A 6801-nucleotide genomic window follows, 5' to 3' on the forward strand; every position below is an offset into this window, starting at 1 on the left:
TGGCTGTCCTTGTGAGAAAAATTATCCAGTCTGAACCTCTCTCATTTCAATTTTCGTTGTCTCTCATCCTCCCACCATGCACCACTGGGAAGACTCTGGCTCTATCTTTCTGATAACCTCCCTGTACTGGGGGGCTGCTGTTAGGTCCCCCAAAGTAATCTCTTCTCCAGGCTGAACAAGCCCGGGTCCCTCAGACTCTCCTCACAGGGCACGTGCTCCCGCTGTGACCACCTTGGGGGTTGTCCACTGAAATCACTCAACTTGATCAGCCTCTTTCATCTGTTGGAAAACAGAGCAAACACTGAGGAGAGGGGGATAATGACTCCCCTCGACCTCCTGGCCCTGCTCCTGTTTGCACAGCCCAGGAGGCTCCCGGTCTTCCTTGCTGCCAGGGCACACTGCTGGCTCGTGCCCAGCTTGCTGTCCACCAACAGCCCCGGGGCCTCCTCAGCAGAGCTGCTCCCAGCCAGCCAGGCCCCCGCCTGTGTTGTTGCAGGAGCTCTTCTTCCCAGGCTCAGGACTTGGCTTTTTTCCTTTTGGGAGGTTCCTGCTGGCCCATTCCTCCAGCCTGTCTAGGTCCCTCTGGATGGTAGCCCTGCCCTCAGGCATATTGACTGTTCCTCCCAGTTTGGTGTCATCCACAAACTTGATGCAAGTGCAGTCTGTTGCCTCCTCTGGGTCACTGAGAAAGACGTGAAGCAGGGCAGCTCCCAGGACAGAGACCTGCAGTACTCCGCTTGCTGCCAGCATCCAGGCAGAGTAYGGCCCATTAACCACTACTCTCTGAGCCCAACCATCCAAGCAGTTTTTTACTGGCTAGTTGTCCACGCATCCTGACCATAATGTTCTAACTTGGACACAAGAATATTGTAGGAGACAGTGTCAAAAGCCTTGCTAAAGTTGGGGTAAGTGTCATCCATTGAAGAAATGTGTTCCAGGAGGACTCGCTCCATGGGAGCCAAAGTGAGGCTGACTGGCTTGTAGTTCCTTGGATTGGCCTTTTGGCCATTTTTGAAGACAGGTACAAGATTTGCCTTGCTCCGTTTGTTGGGGACCTCCCCTGATCTCCACAACCTTTCAAAGGTGATGGAGGGTGGCCCTCTGAGGACACCCACCAGCTCTCTCGGCACCCTTGGAGGCAGCCAGCCTGGTCCCATGGACACGTATGGGCTGAGTTCTCTCACGGTGCCTGACTCGACCCTCATCCATGGCTGATAGCTCTCCTCCTCTGCAAGCCTCCAAACACAGGGCCGGGGGCACGGTGGGAGTAGCCCAGCTGGCAAGTGTCAGGGCTAGTTTGACTGGGCTTTGCAGGGGCAAAGGGAGGAGTGGCCGCATTGAGGTAACTCCCAGCCCATTTTGATCATGGGGTGAAAAGACAGGACAGGCTCAGGTTGCTGGCAAGTGAACAAGCTAGTAGAGTCAGAAGGAAAAATTCAGATTTCAATAAGAATATTTTGGATGAAAAAACAGGGCAGCTTTCTAAACAACAGCAGGAAACTATCATGAGTTGGGTAGTTAGCCGTGGACAATGGAGGAAAAAAAGTGCACTTGGAGTTACACACCTGAAGCCACCCAGGTCAGTTTTAGCTTTTGCTCACCCAAGGCCCAAGCCTAACCAAGGACTTTGCGTTGCCCTCAGAGAGGGACGGCAATGTAAGCACTGAGGTCTTTGGTGTTTTTGATAAATGTGCCACTTTAGTTGCCTAAATATATACATGGATATGCATGATTTTGCTTGTACTGACTCAAATCAATTTAAATTAATCTAGTTTAGTTGGTCAACATACATAATATAGATGGACTCAACAATTTCACACGTTGCTTAAATTAATTAAACTCTAGTCTGTGTTATAGTTAATTACACTTTAGTCTGTGTTATAGCTTGCCAAGTTAAGCAAAGTGATGTTGTGATTATTGTTAGCTAATGGTCTCCATATCAGGATTTCTACCTATTTAATACTCACCGTTTTAAACCTCTCTTTGTAGCTAAAATATATATAAGCTTTTTAGTGCTAATATACCCAAGCTCTTCCACATCTCTTTAGGTAATCTTGGACTGTTCTGTCTGTCCCTCTTTGTTGGAAAATGACATTTAACTTTCTCAAAATTCAGAAAATATCACAGCACTTCCCAGCATAAATAAAGCTATGTTCAACTAAGTCTATTTTGAATAAACTTGTTTTTTTCTGTATTGTCTTAATATTGTGAGAATATTTTACAGCTTACAAGCTAAGTGACACCCCTCAGTAGGTTGCATGACAAACATATCTATCTCTGTCTTCATTTCAAACATGCAAAAGCCAAGGCAATTTGAACAGTTTGGGATCATTTTCAAGGAAATGGCGAATGCAGAGAATTTGTCCTCTTCTAAAACATAGTGACTTTTTTTTTCCTGTAAGGGTGATGTTCCTGGCAGTCCTGGTTTGAATGGCAAAGCTTGGAGTAGTTCAGTACAGGTGAAATCAATAGGTGGAGTTGGGGTGAAATGGTCAAGGGAACTGCAGTTAATCACATGGCATTAAAATTTATTAGGTGATTGTACAATTTGTCAGTGAGCAGGTATATACAAGGCAAAATTTAGCCTTCTTTATCTTAATAGTCCCCTGCCCTAAGTCCCACAAAGCCTGCTTTCTTTCTCCCATAGCCTCCCTGTCTCTGCCTCTGCTTTTTATGTGGGTTATCTGAAATTACAAGTTATCTAAGGATTTATTTTCAAGGTCCTATACTTTTGACACAGTGCAGGTTATCTGAGCTTTGGCTATACATGAAAAAACACAGTAATTTTGTTTCACTGGTTTCAAAGGACTTAATCTGCCTACAATTGCTTCACTTTTTCTGTAACAGATGCTATAGATATTCACTCCTTATGAATATAAGGGATGAATTTTACTTTCATTTACAAGTATAATTTAGAAATATTTTGTCAACTTTAAGGTAGATAGATAGAGAAAAATGAAAATTCCACATTCATTGGGAGTGGAGAATGGGTGGTCAAACGGTATACCGAATTTCACACGGCACGTGAAATACAGTCATCCTGCCAGTATGAAAATCTCTTTTTCTCCTAGAAGTGTTATGCTTTCTATTAGATTTTTTTGCTTGGTTTCCTGAAGAAACAAGGCTTTTGTTACTGTGCTGTCTGTTTGCATTTGCGTCTATTTGCCAAAACCCTTTGCTAACTTTTGAACTCCTTCGGTTTCGACACAAGGACAGAGAAGGGTGGAAGCAGGCTGACAACGTGTGTAAGTGCTGTTCCTCCACCGGCAGCGCCTACCGTGGCCCGGCAGCTCTGCCACACACCGCGCAGGGTGTCCAGCACGAGCGGTGGGGGCTGTCCAGCAGGCTGTGAGTGCAGAAGGCTTGCGCTCTTAGCCAGCTCGCCCACGGTAGGATTTTGTGAGCTGTAGTTTTATTTGATTTCTGAGAACAATTTTAAAAATAGTCCACAAATGCATATGACATAGTGCTGTATTTCAGCAAAGAAAATTCATTAAAAGAAAACTGCAGTAACATGCCAGGTGCATGATCTGGAACAGAAATGTTCAGAAGTCAAAAGCAAAGGACATTTAATCCTGACCAAGCAGATTAAACATTTGGTACAAAAGCTGAAGAATATTCAAGATAATAATAACGTACACTGCATGTTGTCGTACAGTTCCTCTAGCAGTTGGAGTCCAAAAGGGTCATATCAACCACGACTGAAGGAAGGAAAACACTCAACAAGATAAATAATGCTCACAGCATTCGTTTTCCCACACCTTCTTCCACAGTAGGGTCACAAACAATCAAGACAAATTAAAACAATTGCGGGAACGCTTCTAGCAACATACTTTCCTCCCACATTTTTTCAAATTTCTTAATTTGGACAGGTGGTTGCTTGTGATCCAACAAAACTCACTTTATTTGCAAATTAACCTAGAAATTAAATTTTCTCACAGAAAAGGTTGAAGTGTTCTTCCCTCCTATATTTTACATTTTGTATGGGATGTGCCAATCAGCAGCTTTCTGTCCACTGTCAAGCTACTGGGAAAATACCATGAAATCATTTATATTAATATTACCCTAAATAAAGCAGGGGTTTTATGAAAAGGGGGTTGACAGCAGAAATGAGATTGTGCTAGAAACACCTTCCTGTTCCTGAAAAAACAGAGTTCCCAACTTTTGCATCAAGATATCTATTCTAATATTTATGTGCTCCTAAATGTTTGTGTGATTCCATTTCTCTTCACAAGTCAAGATAAACAGAGATTTTGGAAAAGAGAAAGAGTCGTCCTGTTAGCAGGAACGATGATGATAACCTAATACATCAAAATGGCAAGATGTCTGAGCCCCAATCAACCAGGAATCAGAATGTTTTCCATTTAACATCCACTTGGAGGATCAAGTGTACAGTTGTATTTGCCTGCACTTGGACAGTGCACTGCTGTGCACACTTGAATATGGTGACTACTTAGAAACATGGTATATCCTTCCCACCTCATGTATCTGTTCAGATTTTTATATCATGCTCATTGTCATGCTATCTGAGTGCTTCTTTGATTGTGTCACCCATTTTAAATGCACGTATCTGGGTATTTGATAGCACGATCATTCATATGCACTTGACTGCATTTATTTGTGTCATGACTTAAATGGATGCACCTGCAAGTCTACATAAAAAATAACCTAAGTCTGTGAACTGAAATTTGAAGGAAAGCAACAGAATGCACATTATAGTGTTATTTCTAGCTCTTTAGAGCTCTATTTCTATGCCTTTTTCCTTCCCAAAGAAGAGAGAGAAATTCATTTTTATGCAAGGCTACTGTATGCATCTAACAGGCATAACTTTTTAAAACAAGTAGCTTTTGAATGTTCCATTAAGCAATTATATATATATATATGCATATATGCATATTTGTATTTCTGAACCTACACTGCTTTCTGTGCTTTGAACATTCAGAAACAATTATTCATTTTTAATTTCAGCAAGCCAGGGCCGTCTGTTGTGTCCTGCTGGCACTCCAGGCTCCGTCCTCAGCCCCAGGACCCCCCAGCTCGCGTACGGGCCTCCTGCGGCACAGCACCTCGCCACCGCTGTACCTGCCTCTCTTTCCACGTCATCTTCCTCCCGTTCCCAGGTAGAGGCTCCTGCGGTGCCTGTGCCTCTGTGGAGAGGGCAGCCCGCACCCCCTCACTCAATGGAGCAGAAATGGTACCGGTGAAGCTGCATGAAACTCATCCGGGCAAAAACCAACAGAAACCTCTTCTTCCTCTTGCCCATGGAAGGAGAGATGATTGCCAAATAAATTGTAGTTAAAGCAGAAAACATCTTGTCTGCAAAATTAGCTGTGGTCAGTGATACCAGATAAATAGTGTTCCCTTCTGAAAAGCATCCTGGGAGTTTCAAAGGTCCGCACGAAACAGCTCAGCATGAGTAAAAGCCACAGAATTGAGCTTTTGGATCATAAAAGTCTTTGGTGGGGAAAAGGTGCACATCTTTTACAGAAGGTGCTTTACATACCAGTATGGAATATGCAGACACTTAAAACTTTGTAGCACTACCAAATCCTGAGGCTGTGTTTCCTGACACCGTGTCCAGTGCCACTGAGATGCTTGCACAGGGCAAACCTGACAACTGGCTGTCTAAAAGAGCCACTTTGGGTGGCTGCAGCGGCTTTGTTTCATTGAGACATTTTTTTCTGGTTCATGGAAGCATCACAATTTTGCTGTTATTTACGGAAATTAGCACTGTACTTTTTTTATTTCTGACAGCTTTCTTGTCATTTTTTCTTCGCTTTACAGTGACCTCCGCATAAAGCAGCCATGAGCCAAAACAAAGAAAACTGGGAATGACACTGACTGCGTATCATTTTCTGTCCCGTTTCTACCTAATCAGACCATAAAGGAAGTAACCTGCTAATTAAGCTGTTGTGCATACATTTTGAATTTTTGCTTCCTGTGGGGTTATACCTAGGTGGAGAGGCTGAGAGCTGTGCTCAGCACGGAGAAGAGAAGGCTTTTCGCTGTCTTACCTAATGAGGAGTTATAGAGGAGAGAGAGCCACAATCTTCTTGAAGCTGCACAGTAAATGCTGAGAGGCAACAGACAAAAGTTGCAGCAATGGGAATCCTGGCTAGATACAAGGGAAAAAAATCTTCTCAGTGAGAGTAGTCATATACTGGAACAAGTTGCCCAGAAAGGTTGTAGCATTTCAGATAAATTTCTTTTTTTAATTTTTACAGTAAATTTTGAACCCCCTGATAAATACTCAGAACCTAAGTTAAAGTTTAGATGTATATCAAACTAGTCTTCTGAATCCAAATCCAATCCATTTTTTGATTCTGCAAAAAGTTCACGAAAACAAATAATTTCTCGGTCAGCAATAAATGCATTCTTCACACTTTTTTTTTTCTTTCTAAGTTCTGGTGAACAGAAGCCTATGTTTACACAAGTCTCACCATCATGAGGAAAAAACACCTCTTCCCATGTTGGAGAATAACTAGATTAAAAAACTCTGCAAGATTCCAGTTCAGATAAGGATCCAGTCTTAATTCTGCAATCAAGAGCTTGGTTAAGTTTCAGGTCTGTAATTTTGTTCTTTCCTCCTGACAGAAAAAGCGCTGTCAGAGAATGAGATGCCCCGCAATGAGCTTGGGGCATGTGGGGTGGGATGGGGTGCATGGGGTAGGATGGGCTGGGATGCGTTGGGATGCACTGGGATGGGGTGTCTGGGGTGGGACTAGGCACGTGGGGTGGGATGGGCTGAGATGGGGTGCTCTGGGTGGAATGGGTTGGGATGGGATGAGGCAGGATGGGATG

This window comes from Apteryx rowi, unplaced genomic scaffold (assembly GCF_003343035.1).
Source record: "Apteryx rowi isolate R43461 unplaced genomic scaffold, aptRow1 scaffold_321, whole genome shotgun sequence".
Taxonomy (NCBI): domain Eukaryota; kingdom Metazoa; phylum Chordata; class Aves; order Apterygiformes; family Apterygidae; genus Apteryx; species Apteryx rowi.